This window comes from Esox lucius, chromosome 21 (genome assembly GCF_011004845.1).
Source record: "Esox lucius isolate fEsoLuc1 chromosome 21, fEsoLuc1.pri, whole genome shotgun sequence".
Taxonomy (NCBI): domain Eukaryota; kingdom Metazoa; phylum Chordata; class Actinopteri; order Esociformes; family Esocidae; genus Esox; species Esox lucius.
In genome coordinates, this window is record NC_047589.1 from 27,083,744 (window position 1) to 27,100,909 (window position 17,166).

Sequence of the window (17,166 nt, forward strand, 5' to 3'; positions counted from 1 at the left end):
TGGATGGAGAGAGAACCTTTGATGCTTTGAAAATGATCATAAAAATCTCAAAGTCAGCCTAGGAACACAATGCTATACCCCCGGTCCTCCCTCTAACCCCCCAGCCCCACCACCGCTGCCACTCTTAATGCAGCTGCATACAGACCTTCGTATGGGAAGAAACCCCACCAAATTGTGACTCTTAGGGTCCCTAAATTATCCTGCGAACAAACACCAAATTCGAGAGGATAAAGAAAGTCATTAGAGACGAGATTAGATGACTCTGCCGGACGCAAAGAGATGAATTTACGTTAAGAACGGTATCTTCTTATAATGCTTTATTAAAAATAGAAATTGCAATAAAAGATTCATGGACTACTCTCATGACAGGGACAGATATTAAAATGGATCTGATGGCATCGTTGAGGGCCATTTTTGAAGTCTGTATTTTCCTTTTCCACACATAGCAAGAGAAAGGTTAACCTTCGGTCCTATTCTACCCTTCATCCCAAGATCTGACAGATGAAGAGGAACATCCTTCCTCTTCCTTTCTAAGTGCCAGAGACCCTGATCCACTCACCCTGGCTTGCACTGGAATTAGCCATTAGCCGAGCTAATGTGTCTAGCTTATCCAGTGTGTCCATCTCCTCCCTCTTTCGCCTCTTTCTTCTCAGAAGCAACATTTAACTCTGCAGATTCAAACAATTCACTCCTAAATTTCTCGTCCCGAGTCAGAGTGTCAGAGGAACAGCACTCTCGGAGTTCTTCCCTGTTAAGTCGCCTGGGTCGCTTTCAAGCACTCTGTTACAATCGTGTTTGTGTGTCTGTTGAAAGGCAGTTTGATTGACTGACCTGTGCGGTAAGTTATCGTCATCCAGCGACATCCCAACATAATGGATTACCAGGAAAGCCCATCCTGTCGTGTCCCGCACCACAGCCCTATTAGTTTTAACGTCTCTGTGGTTTCCGTCTCATCATAACCCGTGCTCTCATTAGATACACGTTTTAGACTTTCGATCATAGATTGAATTTCAGCATGAAATGTCCTTGCACGGTTTCTCATTGCTTATTCTGTCTTGGTTTTAACACCAATTGCACACAGAGAAAGGCTTTCTCTCCCAGTCCTTTCTCTCCTGACCCCTCAGAGTATCACTAGACCTCAAAATTGCATTGAATATATAAATGCTAATGCTAATAAGCACTAGCAGGAGAAGATAATGTCCTTGACTGGGACAAGAAAAGATCATTTTCTCTTACATGATTTGCTTGCTCTGAATAACATTATAAAGGTTCCCATTCAAAGCTCTCATTTCTCTTTTCTTCCTTAATTTATTTGACTCACACACATACTCAGACCGTCTCCTCCTCAGACAGAATTCAGCTGAAGTGTAAAATATTAATTCATTTATCTTTGTGTGATAAGCACTTGCTGTCTCCGTAAAATAAAATAAAAAACCCAATGACATCTGTATGCCATTAGTGGTAGCAACAGAGAAGCAGTGAATTCCTTAGAGCCTAACTCCATTCCTTCACATATATCTAACAGCAGTGTTCTTAGCTCTTCGGAATATATTCATTGCAAGAATTTAACTACGATGCTTGTTTTAAAGACATGAATGTTAATGTTCGAGGCACAGTTTTGTCATTTACAGAAAACATAAAGAAACACCATTTACAAAATGGACTCTCATGGAATGTCAAGGCCCTCTTTGGATTTCTTATTCTCTCATTTCTCCCAAAGAGAGATCATCAGATAGAACCCCCAGAGTTCCAGAATGGAACCTCATCTCATCGCCTTTGCTGATTGGTCTAATGTTTAAGATTGTCCGGAGGGGTCTGACAAGCCTCTTAGGTCTACCCGGATGGGGCCGGTTCGCAACAATGGAGGAATTAAATGAGTCTCCCCACGCAGGCGAGAAGCCCCAACCAGCTAAGACTGGGAATCAACATAAAGCATTGTTTCACATTAGATCTTGGTGCCTTTGAAGAGAGGAGAAGTAAGCTGCTCGGCGTATTCTCCCCACTGTTTCTTTAGAAATAAATGATTACAACAGCTATTAGCTCAGAGAAGAAACCTCCCTGGAAAGTATAAAACCAACCAGGTACCAGATTCTCCAAAGTAATTGCACTGTCTGAAAGCAAAAGACATCAGAGACAGTTAACATTGTGCTAACTTTATATTTCTTTTTCCAAAGTTTTTTCTTTATTTGGCATCCTCTCCTCTGGTGGTGGGGTTGAATGAGAGGAGAGGTTCATTATCTATCATTCAATCCCTGGTTACACCATCAACTTCCAGTCGCTCACATGCTTCGCTTGATGCCTGGCTTCACAGTCATCGTCGTAATATTGCTCACAGACTCAGAATCCCCTGCAGTTTGTTAGCTGGAGAAAAGTTGAGCTGTGCCCTCTGGGGTTTAAGAAATGTTCATCACTGGAAATAAATGGTGAAAAAAATTCAAAACATGTGAATCTGGGAAATGAATGCATAAAGTGGACTAATTTAAAAATCCACCGGTTGGATTGGAGCTCTTGATGAGGAAGACTGATATCAGATTTGGTAGTGCCAGGCTGAAAACTGACTTCCCTACACTCTGACCGGTCTCCATTCTCCAGGACCAGGTTTGGAACGCTAGGCCAGCTCTTTTACTGTGCAGGGAAGGAGTGAACCCTCGTTGGAGGGGAAGGACAACAGTCTGTGGGTCAAGCTTGAGAGGCAGCACACGTCTCCTCCTTTCTTACCAAGGTCCAGGGGGTTCAGTTCTGCTCCGCTGACTGCAAGTAGCCAAACACAGTCTTCCAGGGCAAATGTTCACTGCCGGCAGACCAACACAGCCGGTCCGGTCCAGACTAATGCACTAATGAGGTCATGTCGGCTGGCCGGAACAGAGCGGGGCAGCCCTGACTGTTGACAGAAATGCAACCGGCTCCTCCTCGATTATTAACCACGTTCTCCCAAATACATACCCAGGTACTTTAGCCCCTAACGTCACGTAATGGGCTTCTACTGCGTTCTTAATGGGATCTCCCCTTACACGCCGCATTAAAAACAATCAAATAAAACCTTGTAATTTTTGGTCCAAAAGTAAGAAACACTCACCAAAATGCATCACGAGGGCCCCAAATGCCCCTAGCTTAAGGCATTAGGGTCATTTACTGCGGTCAGCTGGTCAGGGTAATGGATTCGATGGGGGTTCATCTCCCTGACTGGCTGCTGGGTGTGGGCTAATATTTTTATTGTTCTTTCCCTGCTTACTTTAGCCATTAAAGAGTTGAAATGTACGAAAATTGCGTGTCAATTTGTCAGTTATTTCTCGTTAAACGTTGTAGCACTTTACTGTCCTTTTGCAGTGATCAATGCTTAATGAATTAGCAATATTTCACCTCGGCTTTAAGGCAGACGCTCTTTGCACCTTCCCAACCCCTCAGAGACCGTCGCTGATGGAGGCGTCCGCCCTTAATTTATGAAAAGTGAGGAGCTAAGCAGGACCGGCCAGTCCAGAAGTGCTGGCTTTTCACTAAATTGCTTTTCGTAAATTCACTTGAGTTGAAACGGAACTCAAACTCAACTTTCATTAAACAAGGGATGAAAGTACTGTATGTCTTGAGAAGTGTGTGTGTGTGGGGGGGGGGGGGGGGGGGGGAGACAGAAGGCGAGAGCAATGTCTGTAGCTCAAAGCAGTGTTTACATAGTGGCTTGGGCGTACTAATGCCCTGGTGATTGCAGAGTGTCTGAAGCGATTCCATTTACCATATTGAATTAGACGGGGCCTGGTGTCGATGGGCTGGCCATCTCCCTCCCGTCAGTACACGACGTCTGAGCATCACAATCCAATTAAAGACATTTGTTAAATAATGTAATGATTGCCTAACCATACTCTCACTCCGACTCAATTCATTTTCCAGCAGTATAAACGCCATCATCTGGGAGCTCAGGGAAAAGCTATGTAGATTGATAGAATTAATTGTCTGGCCGTTAAAGAATGTCATTAGAACACTTAGGGCTGGTTCGTGATGACGGGCCATCCATTCCCTTAGTCGGTTAGCACCAAGCCGTTTAAATTTATAACTCTGTGTGATTACGTGCCAGTCTCTCTCTGGGGCCAAAAGACACTCAAAATATCCTTTAAATTAATTCAATGCAACTATCTGATGCCTAGACTGCTGAACAATCGCAAAACTTACCCAGTTTAATTACGAGCAATTTTTGTAAAACTTCAACCATTGGTTGTCACTTAACAGATGAATAACTATCGCTTAGTCTTGAACAATAAGTGATCAATGAGATCAAATTAAAGAGAAGATAAGTATAGTAGAATTCCGTTTCCGTTGAAATGATGTTCTCCAACCCATGAGAAAAGAACTGGATGGTCACACCTGTGATAAAAAGGTTAATTGAACTCCACTCAAAAAGTGGAAATGTAATGGAAATGTGTTGGGAAAGATGTGGTGAGGGAAAGATTGTGAATCTCATCATTGTGCGCCAAAAACATTTGCCTAGATTTAGACGGTATTTGTATTTGTTGAGGTAAAAATCACACCACGATTCTCACGAATCCACTGCAGAACAGCTCAAAATAACTTTTACTACAACCAACTTTATCACTAACGCTAGCTAGGCTGCCAGCTTGTGTGAATCAGGTGTAGCCATTAGCAACAAATTCTTCCCAACCTGAAAAGGAATATTTCTAAATGTTACGTAATCAAATGTATTGAAATCCGACTTGTGTAACCACATTGCCGGCCTGTTACAATAAATAAATCATGACGGGTTTGACGAATATCCACTCTGTCAGATCAGAGTTTTTCCACTTTTCCATCAACAACGTCCCTCTTCCATCCCCAACAGCCCGGCGCTTCATTGACCTCTTTGGCACAGCAATAGGAGAAGAGACGCGAGCGCGTTTCCAAGGTAACATATTGATCGTACAGTCAGCATAGGGTAATTAAATCTGACTGGAGATCTCTGGAGGTCAAGAGTTCAGGATTGCTCTGGGAACAACCAGACACACACAACACGCACAAATGCCAGCCCAGATTATATCCCCAGACAACAGGCTGTGCATCTCAGCAGCAGAAGCGTTCATTCAACACCTCTCTTTCCGCTCCGCCTTTTCCCGTCTTCATGAATTTAAATGCGGTAGTTAAGCGCAGGGATTGGCTGTTTTCCTGTCCATTCATTTGCATGAGGGCGTGTCTTTACAGGGCACTTCAACGGACCGCAACATTTGTGCCGTTCCATGTTCTCTGGCATGCTTAGCATCTGGTGTCCTCTCTTCCCCTGACAGGAAACAAAACCCGCCTGACAGAAGTAGGCTGCTACAAATTTTGTTCACCTGTAAAAAAGCGGCGTCTTTGAAAGGGACAGAATGGAGTCATTCTCTTTGAACAACAAAACAGAAAAATACATGAATGCTTTTTAAGCAAACAACAACCCACGTCATGTCCCTCTCTCCGCAACCTCTTCTGTTCTCCCTTCTGAATGTCGTGATTGCTCAGCTCGCTCTGTGACACGTTTTCGTACACTTTCTTTGAAAATGAAAAGCCAGAATGATCAAATCGTTTGGTTTGAAAGACAGAGGCTGTTGTGTGCGTCGTGTATCTCTGGGCTCATGCACAAATATTGAAAATGGAGTGGGGAAGAAAATGGTTGAAAATGAAAATATGACATCCTCAAAACATACTGCTCACCGGTTCAGCTATACAAAACAGCAGAGGGGGTGGGTGGGGGGGGGGTGACATAACAGCAATTTACACTTATTTTCATGATTCTGTTGGGAGTGTTACTCTGTCCTGGGCTCAGGCGTGTGTGTGTGTATTGCCGTGTGTGCGTGTCTGTGTGTGTGTGTGTGTGTGTGTATGTGTGTGCGTGCATGCGTGTGAGAGACCATAGGAAGACTCCTTTTCTCTTGACCACCTGCAGTCAGAATAAATACCTAATCTATTTCTGTCTGTCTGAAATTTCATGTCCCAGTTTGATGATCTTCGCTGACAGTGAAGCGAGGGAGCGCACAAGGCAGTATTTTTTGGCATATTATCTATCCTATACTGAGTAACGGACAGCTCCTGGGACCACACTGATCAAGTACAATCTGGACAATTGGCTGCTAAGCGGAAGCAGTGTATTTGTCTGAGATGCAGGTTAATATCGAGGTGTAGAGGAGCTCCCTGAGGTCTTGTGATTATGAGTTAGATAGCAGCTAATCAATTCATAGTACAATCTATGCCTACTGTGTGTGTGTGTGTGTGTGTGTGTGTGTGTGTGCTTTTCCATTTCACAGATCAAATTAGGACCTTAAGTCCTCACAAGTATGGCGAAACACGAAAAAAAAACTGCTATTAGAACCTTTCACGGTTCCCACAAGGGCAAATTTCATTTCCGGTTTTCAGTAGGTATTGGGTTTAGGGGTCAAAATTACAACTGGGGTTAATTTGGGTAAGGTTAAGGCATTGGGCAAGGTTAAGTTTAGGCGTCAATGTTTAGGCATCAGTGTTATTGAGGTTTAGGTTGGGAGCTGGGTTAAGGTTAGGGAAAATGGATTGTATTTGGTCCCCACTAGGACAGAAATACAAGGCTGTGTGAGCATGTGGGTGGGGTTGATGGGGTGGGTGGGGTTGATGGGGTGGGTGGGGTTGATGGGAGCTCCACAAACAACTTCACACTGTCAGTGTGTCTCAATGTGATGGAAAGGTCAACTCATAATGTCTCTCCTTAGCCCCCTCAACATTTAAATGGACAGCACCCCTGCACACACACAGCCAGGTGGAATAGACATACCTACAGAGAGGATAGGGAGGTGATGAAAGACAGGGTGAGGGAGGGAGGGAGTGGTAGAGAGAGTTACCACATGCCACGTGAATTTAAACGCCATTCTTCACCACCGTTCTCATGGAAAGCTTCCACACACACATTTCACACACACACACTATATTGTGATGGTACATATATGAGTGTTGAGTATGTTTGGTACATGAAGAAGAGGTAAGAAAACACTGGTTCTCTCAGCGATGGCAAATTTCCTGCTTGACCAAGGAAGACCTCCACATGACCAAACAAGCGTTTGACATATCAGGAACAATCTCCAGGAGGTTGGATGTGGAAGGCCCCCAGACAAACTAAAGTGGCCAAGCTGCAAAAATAGTAGTTAGCCTCAAAAACACAATGACCTAAGAAGTACCTAAAGAAAAGAATTTCTGGAAAAAGCTTGTGAACAGAATCATGTACCATAGTGACTGTAGGAGAAACGTTTGGAGGAAAAAGAAACGGACATAATACCGTTTTGTAGACGTGGTGGAGGGGATGTTTCGTAGATGTGGTGGAGGGGATGTTTCGTAGATGTGGTGGAGGGGATGTTTCGTAGATGTGGTGGAGGGGATGTTTCGTAGATGTGGTGGAGGGGATGTTTCATAGATGTGGTGGAGGGGATGTTTCGTAGATGTGGTGGAGGGGATGTTTCGTAGATGTGGTGGAGGGGATGTTTCGTAGATGTGGTGGAGGGGATGTTTCGTAGATGTGGTGGAGGGGGGGGGTTCTTAGATGTGGTGGAGGGGATGTTTCGTAGATGTGGTGGAGGGGGGGTTTCGTAGATGTGGTGGAGGGGGGGTTTCGTAGATGTGGTGGAGGGGATGTTTCGTAGATGTGGTGGAGGGGATGTTTCGTAGATGTGGTGGAGGGGATGTTTCGTAGATGTGGTGGAGGGGATGTTTCATAGATGTGGTGGAGGGGGGGTTTCGTAGATGTGGTGGAGGGGATGTTTCATAGATGTGGTGGAGGGGGGGTTTCGTAGATGTGGTGGAGGGGATGTTTCGTAGATGTGGTGGAGGGGATGTTTCGTAGATGTGGTGGAGGGAATGTTTCGTAGATGTGGTGGAGGGGGGGTTTCGTAGATGTGGTGGAGGGGGGGTTTCGTAGATGTGGTGGAGGGGATGTTTCGTAGATGTGGTGGAGGGGATGTTTCGTAAATGTGGTGGAGGGGATGTTTCGTAGATGTGGTGGAGGGAATGTTTCGTAGATATGGTGGAGGGGATGTTTCAAAGATTTGGTGGAGGGGATGTTTCGTAAATGTGGTGGAGGGGGGGTTTCGTAGATGTGGTGGAGGGGATATTTCGAAGATTTGGTGGAGGGGATGTTTCGTAGATGTGGTGGAGGGGATGTTTCGTAGATGTGGTGGAGGGGATGTTTCGAAGATTTGGTGGAGGGGATGTTTCGTAAATGTGGTGGAGGGGGGGTTTCGTAGATGTGGTGGAGGGGGGGTTTCGTAGATGTGGTGGAGGGGATGTTTCGTAAACATTTTATTTTCATAGATGTGGTTAGGACATGCATGGCTGCCACAGGAACTGGCTCATTTGTCTTCATTGACGATTTCACTGCTTACGGCAGCAGCATGATTCATTCAGAAATTTACAAAACACCAAATGATAATTTGGTTGCAATGATACAACCAAATTCGTCTAAATCCTTAACGTCTTTGTAATATGGCAAAGACCAATGGCCCAGCAGTGGTTTGGAGAAGAACAGCCCTACCCAGGTCCTGTTCTGCCCAACTCTGGGGTTACAGGTGTTGCCCTACAAAGCCCTCCTTCCATGGCTTCGCAGGTTTTAGTGGTGCACCAGGACACCCCCCCCCCCTTGTCTGTTTCGTGTCTGGAGTCACGCCTTTATGGAGGGGGGGTACTGTCATGTCCTGGCCAATGAGATCCAATGGCCTCTCTCCTTCATTTAATGCACAGACACCTGTTTGTTATTATGCTCTGCTGTGTTCCTGATCACTGTCCTAATTTTAGTTCCTCCTTCCCTGGTGTTTCTTGTCGTTAATCATTCAGATCTCATTCCATGGCAACGTTGTTTCTGTTTTAGTGTCTCTGTTTCTAGTTTCAAGTTTTTGAACGTTTCTAGGTTTATTTGTCAAATGCACCGAGTCATCAGAGTCATCCTGTACAATGAAATTCTTATGACAAGGCTCCTGACAAACTATGTAGAGTTACTTAGAGGAGTATATAAGCAAAAATATATCTAGACAGAAAATAATAATAGAATAAAGCAACAATATACATAACACTGTACACTAGCAGCAGTTTAAAAAGTAGTACTGTTAACTAGCAGCAATCTGGGTAGTATTTTGATAGAGCAGCCATCTGGGTAGTATTATTGAACATTTAGATTTAACTGTTCTGTATTGTTATATTTTAGTTTTTTATTAAATGTCCTCCGTTCTCCCAGAAGATACCCAGTACAGGCCTGGCAGAACATCACCAGGGAAGATACCCAGTACAGACCTGGCAGAGCATCACCAGGGAAGATACCCAGTACAGGCCTGGCAGAACATCACCAGGGAAGATACCCAGTACAGACCTGGCAGAGCATCACCAGGGAAGATACCCAGTACAGGCCTGGCAGAACATCACCAGGGAAGATACCCAGTACAGGCCTGGCAGAACATCACCAGGGAAGATACCCAGTACAGGCCTGGCAGAGCATCACCAGAGAAGATACCCAGTACAGACCTGGCAGAGCATCACCAGAGAAGATACCCAGTACAGGCCTGGCAGAACATCACCAGGGAAGATACCCAGTACAGGCCTGGTAGAACATTACCAGGGAAGATACCCAGTACAGACCTGGCAGAGCATCACCAGAGAAGATACCCAGTACAGACCTGGCAGAGCATCACCAGAGAAGATACCCAGTACAGGCCTGGCAGAGCATCACCAGGGAAGGTACCCAATACAGGCCTGGCAGAACATCACCAGAGAAGGTGTTTGAAGGTTTTAGATGTGGAGTTTAAACGTTTACAATGAACTGTTGACACGTAGAAAAGAAGTTCTGGGATCTAGGCTGAGGAGACTGAAAGAGAAGACGGACCGATATTTACATTTTCAACAGGTTTTAGTCGTTTAGCAGGCGTTTAGCAGGCGTTTTTACCCAGAACCACTTATAAGAGCAATGATGGCGCCTTTCTTTAAAACACAGACACAGATGTTTTACATTGTCAGCTCAGAGATTCAAACCAGCAACTTTTTAGTTACTGCCCCAACCCCAAAACAGACAGACAGACAGACGGAGAGGTGCGGTAGAAGTGAAAGCCAGGGTCTATTTAAGTCTCTATGACAGGAATAGTTAATGAGAACACATCTGGCTAAACGTTTATATTAACACTTCATATCTGGGCCCACATCACACCAGCACAGCCAGTGATACAGAGAGAGAACCAGCATAATTATCCTTGCTCCAAATGAACTGTCATCAGTAGCATCATACAGACAGACAGAGAGAAAGAGAGCGAGAGAGAAAGAGAGAGAGAGAACGGGTGAGAAATGGAGAGAGAGAAAGAGAGAGAAAGAAATCTAATTTCCCTCCTCAAATCACATTCATAGTCTGGGACTGGCAGGTAGCGCAGGGGGGAGGGAGGGAGGCTGGGAGAGGGGAGAGAGAGAAAAAGAAAGAATATGTGTGTGTGTGTGTGTCTTCTGCAGTAGAGACTGGAGCTGTAAAGGCCAGGGGACTTGGGCTTAACACAGATAGCCAAATATTATGGTAATACAGACAGACGTCCATCCATGGAGCTGCAGCTAATCAGCCGGAGACACTATTAAAGAGACAGATAATTAATTCTAGAGTACAGGGTTATCCTGCTCGCCCATTGTCTCACACAGAGCACCGAGAGACACGCGAGGAGCGCCAAAGGAGAGAGAGAGAGAGAGAGAGAAAAAGGGACAGAGAAGGATGAGGAGAAAGGAGACCGGCCCCTTAGAATGTGTCTAACATGGACGAGATAAGGGATGGGCCTCGACTCGCCCCAAAACCATGGAGGGGGGTGGAATGGAAAATGGAGGGAAAGTGAGGATGAAGGAAGTGAGAAAGAACCTTGAAAGAATGTCATTAAGGCAAGCCGAAAAAAGGGCCAGCGTGTGGATATGATGTCTCCACAATGGCCCTCCTCTGTATGCCATCCTCTCTCTGTGAAAGGGAGTGTGTGCTGTGGACTGGCTTGTATGGGCATGGCGAACAGGCTGTCTGTGTTGGAGGTGTTATATGGGCTCGTGACTGATTCACACGTCTCAGGCACCCTGTGACCTCTATTTACCAAAGTGTTTTTCCGCTTCTTTTAGATTTCTACGATGTACTGATGTCTTTGCGTTTTCGTTTCACATCCTTCTGTCTTTGTTTGTGAGAACCGAAGGTACTTTCAGGTTGTGTTACAATGTGCATGTGTGTAGTGTGTGTGGGTGTGTGTGTGTGTAGTGTGTGTTTGTGTGCGTGTGTGTGTAGTGTGTGTGTGTGTGTGTGTGTGTGTGTGTCTGATGTCCTCCGTGGCTGTAGGAGAGGGACTGAAATGTAATGAGACTGGTTCATGTTTTAATCATGAGGAGACAGAGAGAAACTGAGAGAGGTATACAATTTCACAAACACACACACACACATTTAAACATGGTAGAGCTTAGGCCCAGTTTACATCGCCTAATGTCTCTTAGCAGGTGTTTACTTTGTGGCTCTGCATAAGAAAGCTGATGCTGAGGCTGTCACCATTGGCACACACACACACACAAACACACACAAACACACACCTGCGCAAACTCACAGACACACAAAGACACACCTGTGCAAACACACTCCTGCGTAAACACACACACCACAAACACACAGTCCAACACACAGAAAAGCACAAGGACACATACACACACTTGTTTGGGGCAGTGTATTTTAACCTGTCTTAGTGGGGGTGTATTATAACCTGTCTTAGTGGGGGTGTATTATTACCCGTCTTAGTGGGGGTGTATTTTAACCTGTCTTAGTGGGGGTGTATTATAACCTGTCTTAGTGGGGGTGTATTATTACCCGTCTTAGTGGGGGTGTATTATAACCTGTCTTAGTGGGGGTGTATTATAACCTGTCTTAGTGGGGGTGTATTATTACCCGTCTTAGTGGGGGTGTATTTTAACCTGTCTTAGTGGGGGTGTATTATTACCCGTCTTAGTGGGGGTGTATTATAACCTGACTTAATTGGGGTGTATTATAACCTGTCTTAGTGGGGGTGTATTATTACCCGTCTTAATGGGGGTGCATTATAACCTGTCTTAGTGGGGGTGCATTATAACCTGTCTTAGTGGGGGTGTTTTATTACCCGTCTTAGTGGGGGTGCATTATAACCTGTCTTAGTGGGGGTGTATTATAACCAATCGTAGTGGGGGTGTATTATAACCTGTATTAATGGGAGTGTATTATAACCTGTCTTAATGGGGGCCCTCTTAAGGGCTATACTTTATCCTTACCTTTCCGAATTGGGACGATTTTAACATTTGCTCTCAGATTTAAATACTTGAAGTCAAGCAAATATGACCCTATGCATCCTACTACTGATTATGAGAGCGAGGTTTTTCTAAAACGTACTTTTCACGTTACTGAAGGGTCAAGTGAGTGAGACAAGATAAAACATGACAAATGAGATCTGGTGGAGGGGGCTGACATTAAATATGTGGGATGAGAGAGAAAGAAAGGATGACAAAAGGCGGAGAGACTGTGTTAGACTGAGAGACTGTTAGGCTGAGAGACTGTGTTAGACTGAGAGACTGTGTTAGACTGAGAGACTGTTAGGCTGAGAGACTGTGTTAGACTGAGAGACTGTTAGGCTGAGAGACTGTGTTAGACTGAGAGACTGTGTTAGACTGAGAGACTGTTAGGCTGAGAGACTGTGTTAGACTGAGAGACTGTTAGGCTGAGAGACTGTGTTAGACTGAGAGACTGTTAGGCTGAGAGACTGTGTTAGACTGAGAGACTGTGTTAGACTGAGAGACTGTTAGGCTGAGAGACTGTGTTAGGCTGAGAGACTGTGTTAGGGTGAGAGACTGTGTTAGGCTGAGAAACTGTTAGGCTGAGAAACTGTTAGGCTGAGAAACTGTGTTAGGCTGTGAACAGACTGGAGGCAAAACATGCTGTTAGTCCATATCTGACTGTAGACAAACCTGGATGTTTCTGCTTTATATCCATCTCTTATCCACACTTTTCTTAGTCTCTCTCTGTGTCTGTCCATAACTGCGACATTTAATGCCGGTAATCAATTGACCTCCATTGTTAGTTAATCCTTGACCGTGGATAATTCATTTAGCACTACTCAGAGTTTCCTCTGACTTTGGCTGTGTTCACTATCTATACAATGACAGACCACCAAATGGGACTTCCCAATTCTCAATAGACTCTTTCATTTCCATCACTTCACTATGAAGAGAGCTCTGCCCCCCCCCCCCCCCCCCCCCCACATCATGAGTACTATGTCCTAGGATTTTGTTCAAATTATGTCTTCAGAACGGAGAAAGATGTTCAATTAAGACAGGACGTTTTAGAGTCTGCTCAGTTTAACAGGCCAAGTTATGTTGTTTGGTTAAATATAGGGTGCTTGCAGTGTATCTGTCCAGTTCCCACGTGTTGCTGCTTGGTTTTATGCCATATCCCAGCTGAGAATGCCTTGTTCCAGGGCAGAGCAACAAAACCGACAGCTCTGAGTTTCTAACGTCAGCTGCTTTATGTCTGATAGACTTATGCTAGGCTGATCTGATATCACTGCGGTTAAATGACACTGAAATTACCAACATCAATTCTATTCTTCCCTACTCCCCGTCTCTCTCACCCCTACCTCCCCCCTGTCTCACCCCTACCCCCCCTCTCACACCCTACCCCCATCTCCCTGAACCTAGCCCCCTCTCTCACTCCTACCTCCACCCTGTCTCACCCCTACTCCACCCTCTCTTACCCCTAAATCCCCTTTCGTCTCACCCCTACCCCTTTCTGTCTCACTGCTACTCCCCTCTCTCTCACCCCTACCTCCCCTCTGTCTCACCCCTACTCTCCCCTCTCTTACCCCAAGGAGAGAGCGAGGAGAGAGCGAGGAGAGAAGGAAGAGCTGCACTAGTAATCTGTGAGGGATTGGATGGACGGATCAGCAGAAGGAGCAGAGGGAGAGGTATATTCTAACGTCATTACCTCATATGGGGAATCTCCTATGTACCTTTAGGGGGACCTCATCAGGTTTTATGGCCTGTTCAGGAATCTAATGAATATAACATGGCGTTCTATTACACAGATACATCCACAGCTGCCACCTCATCCAGGAGCTTCCTGATCAGCTGGTTACATTTCATTTCGCTGTTCACCATTAATCAGGTACCTACATCAATGTAAAATGACACACGGGCGTATTGATGATGATAATAATGGATGTGATAATGTATGCAATTAACTTACCATTGCATATCGCACAGTACCTTTTCAATGAAACACTGACCCAAGCATAGATTTGCTAAAAGAACTATAATCGCGCTATCTGTTATGAGGCAATGTCGGGTCTTTGAAATAAGAACACAATATCTAGTCTCTCAACATAATGTCCTTGTAAATAGATACGAGGTAAAAAGCCATGCTGCAGAAGGCCAGTAAAACCCGACGTTTCCGATAAGCCCGTCTTGATGGCGAGAGACTGAGAACACAAATATTTACTGGGAACATTATTAGCGGTGGTTGGAAACGAGGAAACATTGTGTTCCTCACTGCTCAGTGCAAGGTCATAGAAGATCCATGGTAATTGTCTAAAGTTCCCTTCTGACAAGCGGTTTGTACAATTACGCCAATTTTAAATGTCAGATTTATAAGCAATTTTAGAGGGAGCAACTTTTGGAGAGAAAATAGTGGTTTAAAAATGCATTAAAAACAATAATGATACTTTGCCTGTCAAAGGCAATAGCGTGCAAACACACACACACACACACGCGCACGCACACTCACACAGGCACAAACGCGTACACACACACACACAGAGGTGTTCCCACAGATAGTCGAGTCAAGGTCCTTAATCCGAAGCAGACCTCATCTGGCTCCTATTATAAAGTTTCAACCCCCGTTTTCAGAAAGTCTACATTTCATAAATATTATCAGTGTGTTTGTTCGTGTTCTTGTGTCTTAGCGGAAAACTCACCCGGACAAAAGCCAGGCCAGAGGACATTTCGAGGGCCACATCAGCACATAATTAACAATCACATGGAGATGTGCCTCCACTAACACACCGCCCTCCGCTTTGGCCTTCAGCACATCCCCGTCGCGAGGAGGACTGAGGGGCCATACTGGGTCTCTGACGGAGCGCAAGCCCCAAAGATGATTAGAACGACCGAATAACAACTTAGGAGTGTGTCGGATTATCTTCGATAAACATACGTTTAATGAAGTCAAAGCAAAGAGGTGAATTCTCTCTGCTTCAGATCCCAGCATGTGTCCTCCCCACGGGGACTTGGAAGCCAGCGTTGGGTGGGTCAAACAGACATGCTATGTCTACATTCCCCTACGGGTGAGGCCAGGGCGACAGAAGGAAACTGATACGTCAGTTACTTTCCCTCAACTCTGGTTTTAAACATCTGCATTGATTCATGGAAGAAAAAGATTACAGAAATAACTTTTAAAAACCCAAAAGAAGAAGAGGCACGGAGAAAAAAGGAAAAAGTTAAGTACTTCCTGAAACTTCTTTCTTTGAAAACTATGGTTCTTCTCTCTCTCATCGCTCTCTCTCCATCTTTGAGTTAGAGGGAACGTAATAGTAATGAAATGACCCCGCGAGGCGAATGGCAGCCCTCACCTGATAACTTGTTCCTGACTGCCTTTCAAGTGGCTGTCAAGCAATTTTCCTTGAAACCCTGCTTTGTTTTTTCGGTAGGAAGGGGGGGGGGGGGCGGGGGCTTTGACACCCCTTCCTTACTCCCAGAGGGGGCGCAGACGACAAGCTTTCATACTGTGAAACGTGAGAGGCAGGGAGATGTGGGGTTGGGGTGTACTAGACGTCTCGCAGATGACAATCCTACTAATTGAAATGACAGATTATTTTAATGTGCAGAAAGTCATTAAAAAACCTAGCTTTGCCCCCCCCCCCTCCCCCGTCTATCTCTCTTTTTGTCAGTTTCCTTCCACCAGAATATCTTCTGGGCTTCTGAAAAGGTAGGATGCAGAATGGCAATGGAGGATCTGCTTTTAAAATCGTACAATGTTTTCTCTTCGGTCTAAAAACGGGCTATTCTTAGAACGTGGTGTGGCCTGACACCACAAACCCACAGCTTGGCCCAGTGTTACTTGGCCCAGTGTTTTACCTCTCGGAAACCCCCGGAGTGAGACCCTGCTGGAGGTTCGGGGGGCCTCAGAACAGCGAGTGTTCTCATGAATCGTCATGGCCTCCACTTCCAGGTGGTTTCCGAGCAACGCTGGGTTACTGTCCGATCTCCTCGCGGAATCCAAAACATCCCACCTCAGTCTAAATTCTGAATTCTAGAAATAATCTCAGTCCCATGGATGCGCTGAGAACACCCACACGGCCTGCTGATAGGCCAGAGAGACATTCCGTTTGGCGGGTTGGAATGCGTCCCGGTTGGCCTGGAGGCACATTCAGACTGTTATCACCAATCAGGGACATGCGTTTTCCATCTCTCCCATCCCTCCCACTCCTCCCCTCCCTCTCCCCTTCCGCCTTCTCCCCCTGAAGTCTCTCACAACCCCTTCACTCCCCCTTGCTCCTCCTCCACGTTGTCTCTCCTCCCTCTCTCCTTCCATTGTCATTCTGTGGAAGTTCATATTTAAACGCACTAGGAGCACAGTGTGGCAGATATGTATACAGACAACAGGCGTTTTATTAAGAGAAATAGCGGCTGTATCAAAGCAGAGTACGGCTGATTCACAGCCAGGAAATTGCTAGTATATGACACCATCATTCAGTCCTGTGGCAGAAGTATGCTCAGTGTAATTTTCCTTGGTGAGGACGACATAGAGAGAGGAGAGGAAGAGAGAGGGAGACAGAGAGAGATTGTGCATATTTGGGAGAGAGATAGATCAGTGTGTACGATACGGCAGTTCAGGTTTGCAATTATCTTCTCGGTATGAGGGACTGAGCCTTTGATAGGAGTGTTTACCTGGGGTGAGACCAGCTATTTGTGGACACAGGTGTGTGAGTGTGTGTGCCTACCAAAACATTACCCTGGAGTGGCACAGGCAGATCTTGTGGTGTCATGACGGCACAGAGTTCAAGAGACAGTGGACAGAGTGCAAGCAGGCGTATCAAGCTATTAAAGCCTGATGTAGACTCATTTACAGAGAATGACTAACGTTTATCATTATAGCCCTGGTCTAGCCTAGTCATGGACGCTGGTAAGAAAAAACTACGCCCCAGG